Source organism: Lactuca sativa, chromosome 9 (assembly GCF_002870075.4).
Source record: "Lactuca sativa cultivar Salinas chromosome 9, Lsat_Salinas_v11, whole genome shotgun sequence".
Taxonomy (NCBI): Eukaryota; Viridiplantae; Streptophyta; class Magnoliopsida; order Asterales; family Asteraceae; genus Lactuca; species Lactuca sativa.
In genome coordinates, this window is record NC_056631.2 from 169,380,446 (window position 1) to 169,391,056 (window position 10,611).

Sequence of the window (10,611 nt, forward strand, 5' to 3'; positions counted from 1 at the left end):
CATAACACAAATAATGAAGCAGAAATATCACCCGACCTACTCTTACTATTAATGACTTCCCAAGGTTTTGTTATTTTTGTAAAATTATGCCACGGAAAAATCCCAGACCAAATCGCAATGATCCACCCTCTCCGCCACCATCTCCACCACCACCTCCGCAATTCGACCCTACCATATTTCAAGTTGCTGCAACAGCAGCAGTGGCGGCTGCAATGTCACAAAAAGGTCCGAATGGTATCGGTGGTTCTGGATCCGACGCTACGCGCTCTAATCACGGGGACAGTACGGGGCGTGTGAGGGTATGTTCTTACAAAGATTTCATGAATGGCAAACCCGATTCATTCAATGGAACCGGGGGCGTCGTCACTCTAATGTAATGGTTCGAGAGGACCGAAGCAGTCTTCAAAATCTGTGCTTGCCCCGAAAGGAGCAAAGTCAAGTATGCGGCATTCACTTTCACCGCTAGAGCTCTCACTTGGTGGAATGGCCGAGTTAAGTCACTTACTCCCGCAGTGGCTAACTCTATAAATTGGGAAGATTTGAAAGCTTTGATGCTAAAGGAATATTGCCCAAGGGGTGAGGTGAAAAAACTTGAAGAGGAACTCTGGAATCATAAGATGAAAAGCACTGACCTTGAAACTTACACTACCTGATTCAATGACCTAGCACTCCTTTGTCCGGCTATGGTCACTCTAGAAGGGAATAAAGTGGAACGATGCCTCTAGGGATTATCATCTCAGGTTCAGGATAGTGTGCTGGCATCAAGACCCACTACTTTTGAAAGTGCCAAGGAATTAGCACAACAACTTATCGAGCATAGGTCTAGTCGTGGTACCGTGATCGCCGCCTCTGATCAAGCAAGAGGGGGAAACAATAAAAGAAATTCTGGAGCGACAAAAAGAAACAGTCGGGACCAGACTCCGCCAAGAAACAGCAGACAGTTGTTGTTTGTGCTGCCACTACTCCTGCCACTCCAACACCACCAAAGCAATATGTTGGAAACCTTCCCAAATACAACAAGTTCAACTTCCACCATACCCGTGCTTGTCGGGAAATGCATTGCATCAACTGCAACAGGAAGGAACATACCTCTCGATTCTGTAGAGCACCAGCCCAACCCCTTACTCAAGTCCCCAGCACCGGAGTGGGTCGAGCCTGCTACGGCTGTGGAGAAACGGGGCACTTGAAACGAGACTGCCCAAAGGCACGAAATGCCAATGTTGGAGGTATAGGAATAGTCCTAGCTATAGGACACGGGGGAAGCAGTCGAGGATCCTATGGTGGTTACCGGTACGTTCCTCCTCAATAACTCTTATGCATGTGTACTTTTTGATAGTGGGGCAGAGAGGAGTTTCGTGAGCCAACAATACGAACATTTACTTAAACAAAATCCGCAAGCACTAAAAGATTCATACGTCGTAGAAATGGCAAACGGGAAAGTAGAATGCACTAGTGATTTATACTCAGTGTGTACTCTCACTCTAGACAACCATTCGTTCTAAATGGACCTAATGTCGATCACAATAAAAAGTTTTGACATCAGCATTGGTATGGATTTGTTAAGTCCTAATCGTGCCGACATTCTATGTTACGAAAGGGTCGTTCGCCTTAATCTGCCAAATGGAGAAACCCTTCTCATCTACGGCGATAAACCCAGTGCTAACTTACAAATCATTTCTTGCGTCAAGGCTCAAAAGTATCTCTGAAAGGAGTACCATGTCTTTTTAGCCCATGTGGTAGATAGGAAACAAGAAACGAAGGACATTAAAGACATTTCGGAGGTCTGCAACTTTCCCGATGTGTTCCCAGAAGACCTTCTGGGTGTACCACTTGCACAACAATTCGAATTCCGAATCGATTTGGTCCCAGGAGCTACCCCCATAGCCAAGGCTCCATACCTTCTCGTGCCAGAAGAAATGCAAGAATTGTCCAGTCAACTGAATGAGCTTCTAAGCAAAGGATTTATCAAACCAAGCTTTTCACCTTTGGGAGCACCAGTCCTATTCGTGAAGAAGAAGGATGGATCGTTTCGTATGTGCATTGACTATCGGGAGTTGAACAATCTTACCATCAAAAATCATATCCCCTACCCCGAATCGACGACCTCTTCGACCAACTACAAGGAGTGAGTTACTTTTCAAAATTAGACTTGAGGTCGGGTTATCATCAACTGCGAGTTCAAGAGGATGATATTCCCAAGACAACTTTCAGAACGTACTACGGTCATTACAAATTTGTGGTGATGCCCTTTGGACTAAAAAACGCACCTGTAGTGTTCATCGACCTAATGAACCGAGTGTGCTGACCTTTCTTAGACAAATTCGTAATTATATTCATCGACGATATCTTGGTCTACTCACGAAGCAAAGAAGAGCACAGTCAGCATCTGCGACTAGTATTGGAGACTCTAAGAATTGAGAAGCTTTATGCTAAACTTTCAAAGTGCGAATTTTGGCTCAAAGAAGTGGGATTTCTTGGCCATGTGGTTAGCGAGAAAGGGATACATGTGGATCCCTCAAAAATCAAAGCGATCGAAAACTGGACTACACCAACGGAAATCCGACAATTCCTAGGGCTAGCGGGATATTATCAGAGATTCATCCACAAGTTCTCCAAGATCGCAAAACCACTCACCACCCTGAATCAAAAGGGTGTGGTGTTTAGTTGGGAGACTAAATAAGAAACTGCCTTCCAAACACTGAAGCAAGCCCTGTGCAGCGCACCAATCTTGTCTCTTCCAAAAGGGACCGAAGATATCGTGGTCTATTACGATGCTTCAAATCAAAGCCTTGGATGTGTGCTCATGCAAAGGGGAAAGGTCATCGCCTATGCCTCAAGACAACTTAAAACGCATGAAGTTAACTACACTACTCACGATCTTGAGTTAGGAGCGGTAGTGTTTGCCCTAAAGATCTGGAGACACTACCTCTATGGCACAAGGTGCACTATATACACTGGTCATAAGAGCCTCCAACATATCCTTAATCAAAAAGAACTCAACATGAGATAAAGACGATGGGTAGAATTACTGAACGACTATGAGTGCGAGATTCGCTACCATCCGGCCAAGGCCAATGTAGTAGTAGATGCCTTAAGCAGAAAAGAATAATCGGGACGCCGAGTAAAGTCACTAACAATGACGATCCATTCGCACCTATTCACAGAAATCAAAGAGGCCCAACTAGAGGCCCTGAAACCAGAAAATGTGTCAAGGGATGCATTGTGGGGAATAGATAAGAACCTTGAAGTCAAAAACGATGGAGCTCATTACCTTATGGATCGAATTTGGACCCCGAAGTTCGGTGGGTTCCAAGACGTTGTCATGAACGAAGCCCACAAAACTCGATACTCCGTCCATCCAGGTTCAGATAAGATGTACCTAGATCTTAAGAAGTTATACTGGTGACCGAACATGAAAGCATAGATTGCTACTTACATGGGCAAGTGTCTGACTTGCGCCAAGGTGAAAATAGAATACCAAAAACCGTCAGGCTTACTGCAACAACTAGAAGTCCCCGAATGGAAGTGGGAACGGATAACTATGGACTTCATAACCAAGTTACCCAAGACGACGAGTGGACTGGATACCATTTGGGTAATCGTTGACAGGCTAACCAAATCCGCGCACTTTCTGCCGATCAAGGACACTGACAAGATGGAGAAACTGACCAGGACCTACATTAAAGAGATTGTATGACTGCATGGAGTGCCAATATCCATTATCTCTGACAGAGATAGCAGATTCACTTCACGATTTTGGCAGTCTTTACAAAAATCTCTGGGGATTAGGTGGACATGAGTACAGCCTACCACCCACAGATCGACGGACAGAGCGAAAGAACCATTCAGACACTCGAAGACATGTTGAGAGCTTGTGTAATAGATTTTGGTAAATCATGGAATACCCACTTACCACTCATCGAGTTCTCTTACAATAATAGCTATCATACCAGCATCAAGGCCGCTCCGTTCGAAGCTCTATATGGTCATAAATGTAGATCACCTCTGTGCTGGACCGAAGTGGGGGACACTCAGCTAGCCAAGGGACAAGTCCCAAATAGCACCCTCACTGGTCCTAAAATCATAAGGGAAACCACAGAAAAGATCATTCAAATACAAGAAAGACTGAAAGCATCTCGTGACCGACAAAAGAGTTATGCCGATAAATGACGCAAACCATTATAGTTCCAGGTTGGAGACCGTGTGCTATTGAAGGTCTCTCCTTGGAAGGGTATGATATGTTTTGGTAAACGTGGGAAGCTAAACCCTAGGTACATCGGGCCATTTGAAATCCTTGCCAGGATTGGTCCCGTGGCGTACAAACTCCGACTACCACAGGAACTTAATAACGTACACCCTACCTTCCACGTATCAAACTTAAAGAAGTGCCTTTCCGACGAGACCCTCGTAATACCACTCGAGGAAACTGAAGTTAACGAGAATCTCCACTTCGTGGAAGAACCGGTTGAAATCATGGATTGGGAGATCAAAAGAACGAAGAAAAATCGTATCCCTATCCTAAAGGTCCGTTGGAACGCTAAACGAGGACCCAAATTCACTTGGGAGCGCGAGGATCATATAAAACAAAAGTACCCACATCTCTTCCCAATTTCTTGAAGTCCCAGGAAAAACGCTAACATAAGGACGAAATTCCTTCTAACGGGGGGATGATGTGACAACCGTCAATTTCTGATCAAGTCAAAGTCAACCAAACTCAACTGGTCAACTCATCTAACCCTTGTATATTAGGGCTTACACTATGTTACTATTGTACAACTCACTATTTCAATAAGAAGTCATCACTTGGAAGGTTTATTTGTTCAGAAATTCTAAACCCTAATAAGGGTAAGTGATGAAGCTATTCGATAAAACATTATTCTATACCCTTCGGGAGCATCTAACTATCATAACGAAGCTTAACGAGGTGTATGAACCTTTGCGTTGCAAAGCTAAACACCCAAAAAGGTCACAAACAAAGTCTCTCTCAAATCTCTCTAAGTATGTGAAACCTCTCCCAAATCTCTAAGTATGTGAAATCTCTCCCAAATCTCTCCATGTATGTGAAATCTCTCCATGTATGTGAAATCTCTCCCAAATCTCCCTCAAAATCTCTCTTAACTTTTTATAGTCATCCGAGTCATCCCGACCCTTAACTTAGCCAAACACTACGCAAAGCGGAGATTTAACGCGAAAAACAGCCTCTTAGAGTCGAACCCTCTTAGGACCGAACCTCCCTAAGAGGCGAGACCCTAAGGAGCCGAAATCTCCCTAAGGAGCCGAACACCCTTGGAACTGAGCCTGTCAAGCCGAACCTCCCATAAGCCAAAACCGAGCCGAGCCTCCGCCTTTTCCCTCCCCCACCTTCGCTTCGCTCCTCCTCAAGCCGATGCGAGACTGCTCGGACCGAGCCCTCCTCTCGGTTCCAGTACACCAACCGAACCCCTCTCTCGGTTCCACTCCAACGACCGAACCCTCCTCTCAGCTCCAACCTACTTTCGTTTCTAAGCCCCAAGGACCGAACCCTCCTCTCAGCTCCAGATTTCGGATGTCCGCCTGTTTTTCCCGGGTTTTGACCATTTTTGCGTTTTAAGCCCGTTTTTCGTGATTTTAAAGCGGGATTTTCACCCAAAGTTATATTTTGACCTATAAGACGCCATATTTCCATAATCTAAGCACATTGTTAAGGAAATCTTTATTTAATAATAAAATATGGTGGGTAAGTTGCTTAGATGGGGTGTTGACTTATCCTTTGTACAAGAACACAAGCAACCTCCCACACGCACTCCAGGGCCATACCAGCCACTATTCCTGCATACCTAGTCAATCATTGTCCTTTTCCCACCATTTTTCCAGCCATACTCTTGATCAAAAGCTGGAAATCCTCGTCTCTCTTCCCATTTCACTCCTTCCCCACCAAAGAACAAACTCCATTCTCTCTCACTTCTCTCTCTAAATTTCGAGATTCCAAGGATTACTTTCAAGTTCTTCATCTACTTTTGGTAAGTTAAATCATCCTTCATATGATTATTCCACCTCTTTGTACTCCAATCATAGATTCCTTACACAAACTTCATCATATTTGTGTTAGAACTTCGAATCTTCAAGCAATCTTCTAAGTGTTCTTGAGTTGAACACCTCCATTCTTCAACATCCATCCACTGAAATCACAAAAGGTGAGTTCATACCCCCACATTTTCATGTTTTCTTCAAGTTTTAGGGGGGGATACAAGTTAAAACACCAACAACATAACTAAACTCAAACAACAGCTTTCAACAGAAAACGTAATGTTCATTCACGAACTGTTTTGAACATCTTAAACTTTTTAGTTTTCAAAACCGTATTAGGTGAAAATAGTTCAGGTTTATACCTTTAAAATGAATATTTGCTCATGTCTATACGATTTTTCTACAATTTATGGTGATTTTTACAGAACTGTCTATCACTATAGCTACGAATTTGGATTAGTCTGTGAATATGAAAATTTTCACACCAGTTAAGGACTACTAAAAATCATAATAAAAATTTTGAGGAAACTAGACAAATTATTTAAACTCTCAGAGTTTACGGATCTAGTTTTTGATCTCGTATGAATTTTCTATGATTTTTCTTAATTAGTGTAGAAATGATAAAACATGTTCACAGATTTCAACTTCACTAACACTTTGTAACATGTTGAGAAAAGTGTAAAACCTTGATGTCTTCATATTTTGCATGAGTTTTTTGTTTGGATACATTATTTTACATAAAAATATTCACTAAATTGTAAGAAGTCTTTATCATTACAATTAATGCATTATGAATCATGGAAAACATAGAATCGTTTTGCTATAGACATTCTACTTACATGGAAAGTGAATACTACACACTACATGTAATGCTCCGTTTTTGGTATGTGATTTAATTATAGCTTTTCTTTTTGAAGGGTAATCGATGAGTCTGTAGCCCAACTCATCGAGTAGAAGACGGGTTGATCACGCGAGTTAATCTGGCAACTCGGCAAGTCCATTCGCTAGACTCGGCGAGTCCGTCTGTCTGGGTGAAGCCCTAATTTAAGGGTTTGCACCCTATTTAAACACACTTATACCCCCAAACCTCACCTCCATCACTCTCAGAGCATCTCTTAACAAACCCTAGCCCCCTTTTTGAGTGTGTGAGTGATTGTTGCTTTGTGAAGGAATTTTTGGAGCAAGTAGAAGAAGGAGAAGATTGAAGAGTTCAAGGAAGAGGAAGTAGATCCAGAGCACACTCAGTTGTGGTCATCTTTTCTGTTCATAAGCCTCCATCTTGTTTATTGATCTTATAGATTTTGGTTGTCCCCAAATTTTTGCTTTAAACCCCAAAACCCCCAAATCCTTTATGATTAAGCCTTATGTTTGGGTCATACTTCAGATCTGGACCCTTATTGCATTATAGTAGTGTAAAGTTTCAGCTATGGTCGTGATTAAGGTCCCTCTTGAGCTTAGAACCCCATTAAGAGCTTAGTTTTGGCATTTGAAGCCTTTAAAGCCATGCATGCATGTAAAGTTTGCAACTTTACGTGATAAGCATGCCCTAGAAGCATGGATCTGTGACTTAGAGCCGCTGCATGGCTCAAATCAGGCATGTATGGAAAAGGAACTGAATGGACTCGGCGAGTCACAAGCTTGACTCGGCGAGTCATAAGAAGATATCCTTGGACTCGACGAGTTGGATGAGCAAGTCGGCGAGTCCGATGAAGATTGCCTTAGACTCGACGAGTTGTTCTACAACTCGGCGAGTCGGATGAGTTTTTCCCAAAGAAAAGTAGTGTTGAGTGAAATGGCTTCATTCCTTCGTAGTTACACGTAAAGTCAGCAACTTTACGTGTTCAAGATGGTCCCAAGGGCTCAGATTTACGAGTTTGAGGCCCTGGAATGGATTAGAATTCGATTGTATGATATCTGCGATAGGACTCGGCAAGTTGTTCTTCGGACTCGACGAGTCGAGTCGCGAGTCCCCGTTTTCCCTTCGAGTTGTGAGTTCAGAGTGAGTCAGTGAGTGGAAAAGGGGCTCGGTGAGTTAAATTCAAAGTTAGTGAAGGAGGGACTCGACGAGTTCGGTCAACTAGAAGTTGACTTTGACTAGGGGTAATATAGTCATTTGACCCCGAGAGCATTTACCAGTAACTGATCTAGTGTTTTTGGAAATTGTAGCCGGGCAATCCCGGAGCAGCAGTCAGCCACCTTTAGAGTTAGCATCTCAGCAGCCAGCACTACGAGGTGAGTTTTCCTTCTAGTAGGAACGGGTCTACGGCCACAATGTCGGCCCGTCTAGTTAGCGATAGTTCCGGACTTTGGTCTGATACAGTAGTTCAGTGTGCTTGATGTCTTCCTGATTCAAGTATGTCTTTGTGTTATGTGTTCCGGACTTCGGTACGATGCAGTATGCAGTATATGTGTTTATGCTAGTTGATATGTTTATGTTATGCTATGTTATGCTCAGTCAGTTTCCGGACTTCGATCCGATGCAGGGGACAAGGTCCCAGTCAGTTCCGGACTTCGGTCTGATGCAGGGGAAAAGGTCCCAGTCAGTTCCGGACTTCGGTCTGATGCAGAGGGCAAGGCCCTGGTTAGTTCCGGACTTCAGTCCGATGCAATGGGCAAGGCCCAATGTGTGTTTATATGATTGTATGGTATGTGGTAGTCGGGGGGAGCTCACTAAGCTTTGTGCTTAAAGTTTCAGTTTTGGTTTCAGGTACTTACGCAAGCAAAGGGAAGGGCTCTGGATGATGACATTGCACAAACCACAGCTTCAGCTTTTGTCCTAGGAGTTTATTTCATATACTATGATATGTTGTTACAGTCGTTTGTTATGACACCTCTATTATAAATTTTGGGATTTATGACATACAATTTTATGATATATTATAGACCGTTGATAACCTTAGTATTATTTAAACGAAAAATTTTGGGTCGTATTTTGGGTTGTTACAAGTTGGTATCAGAGCCTTGGTTTGAGGGATTCAGGCACACTTATGGGTATGACTGAATTCAAACTAAGGAAATAGTAAAAGATTTTTGAAAGAAAAATGTTTTCAAAAGAATTTTTGAAAAAGAGACTTAAAAAGAAAAAGGAATTTGAAAACGAGAAAAGGGTGTGGTGCATGCGATCAGCCGAGCTTAAGTAAGTACTCCCAGATTACCTATACAAGTTTACATTATGATTATCTGTTTTAGTTACAGTAAAATAGAATGCTAGAATAGGACTAAGGATCTAGGGAGATGCCTTATGTACCTGCTTTATGTGTTTCGTCCTTATGAGAATTTCATGCTAGTATGAGTAGACAGCAGTAGGATAGCCTGATTAGCTTATGCCTGATATTGTGAGCCTAGCATTGTAAGCTAGTACAGTTTCTTGTTATGAGAATAGAGTTGCTTGATTTGTTCTTATGTCTGAATGTTGTTTGCTTTGTGCTTTGTGGGACTCCAAGTGATGGGAGTTAGCCATTAGGTGGATACGTCACGTCACATGTGATCAGGGTTGGATAATCTCAGAGTGTTGGATTTGGCCCTACTGCGCAGCTCTTGTTTGAGTCCAACCGTGGTAGGAACAAATCTTCTACTCGAAGGATTATCTAAGCCTCGTCACATGTGGTGGTATTCAGGTGATAACTAATTGGCATTACAAGGGGGCCTTCAGCAGCTGAGGACTAGTTTTGGTTGAGTAGGAGATTTCCCTAGGGCAAGCCTAGGATGAGAGTAGCAGAGATCAGTAGCAGTAGTAGTGGCTTGGTGGAATCAAGGCAGTTCTTGAGGAAGGTACTGATAGATGTGGAAGGTAATAGGGGCTCATACTACTGGAAGCAGAGGATCCGTACTTGAATCAAGGAAGGCTGAGATGAGACCGGAAAACCTGTAGTAGTAATGATCCCTCGAGATATATCAGTTTTTCTGACGTTTATCGTAATGTGTTTTCAGAATGGTGGTTTTACGCCATAGAGCAGCAGGTGGCAATTCAGGTGCCGGGGAGGGATCAGGATCAGGCTTGGGGGCCGAGCAGTTGGATGAGCAGACTAGGGAGTTTTTCACTTCAGAGGTTACCCGCATCATACTTGAGCAAACTCCTGTGATCTTTGGCTCGATCAAGGAGGGTATTTTACAGATGATGGATGAGAAGTTGAGCACGTTCCGTGCTGAGATGGCGGACATGATGGGGTCGCGCACACTCACCTTCAGGGAGTTCCAGGCTTGTGAAGCTCCAGACAATGATGGGGCACGGGACCCCATTGTGAGTACTAGGTGGTTGGCAGATGTTGCCAACGCGTTCCACACCAGCAGATATCCCGACGGGGACAACGTCAGATTAGCATCCTGCCTTCTGAAGGACAGGGCACGAGATTGGTGGGAGGAGATTGGGCATGTCATCGGGGATGACGCGTGTAACATCCCAAATTTTCATGACTAAAAATTTCTTTTAAAACATTACTAAAACCATATTTATAAAAATCATTTCATAAGTCATAACATAATTTCATAGTATTAATTCAAATCATAAACTTATTATCAGAGTAAAACATCCCAGGCTAACTGACTATGGTGTGTGCACTGCAACCTCTCCGAGCTCCTCCTTTGAAAACTGAGTACCTGAAACCA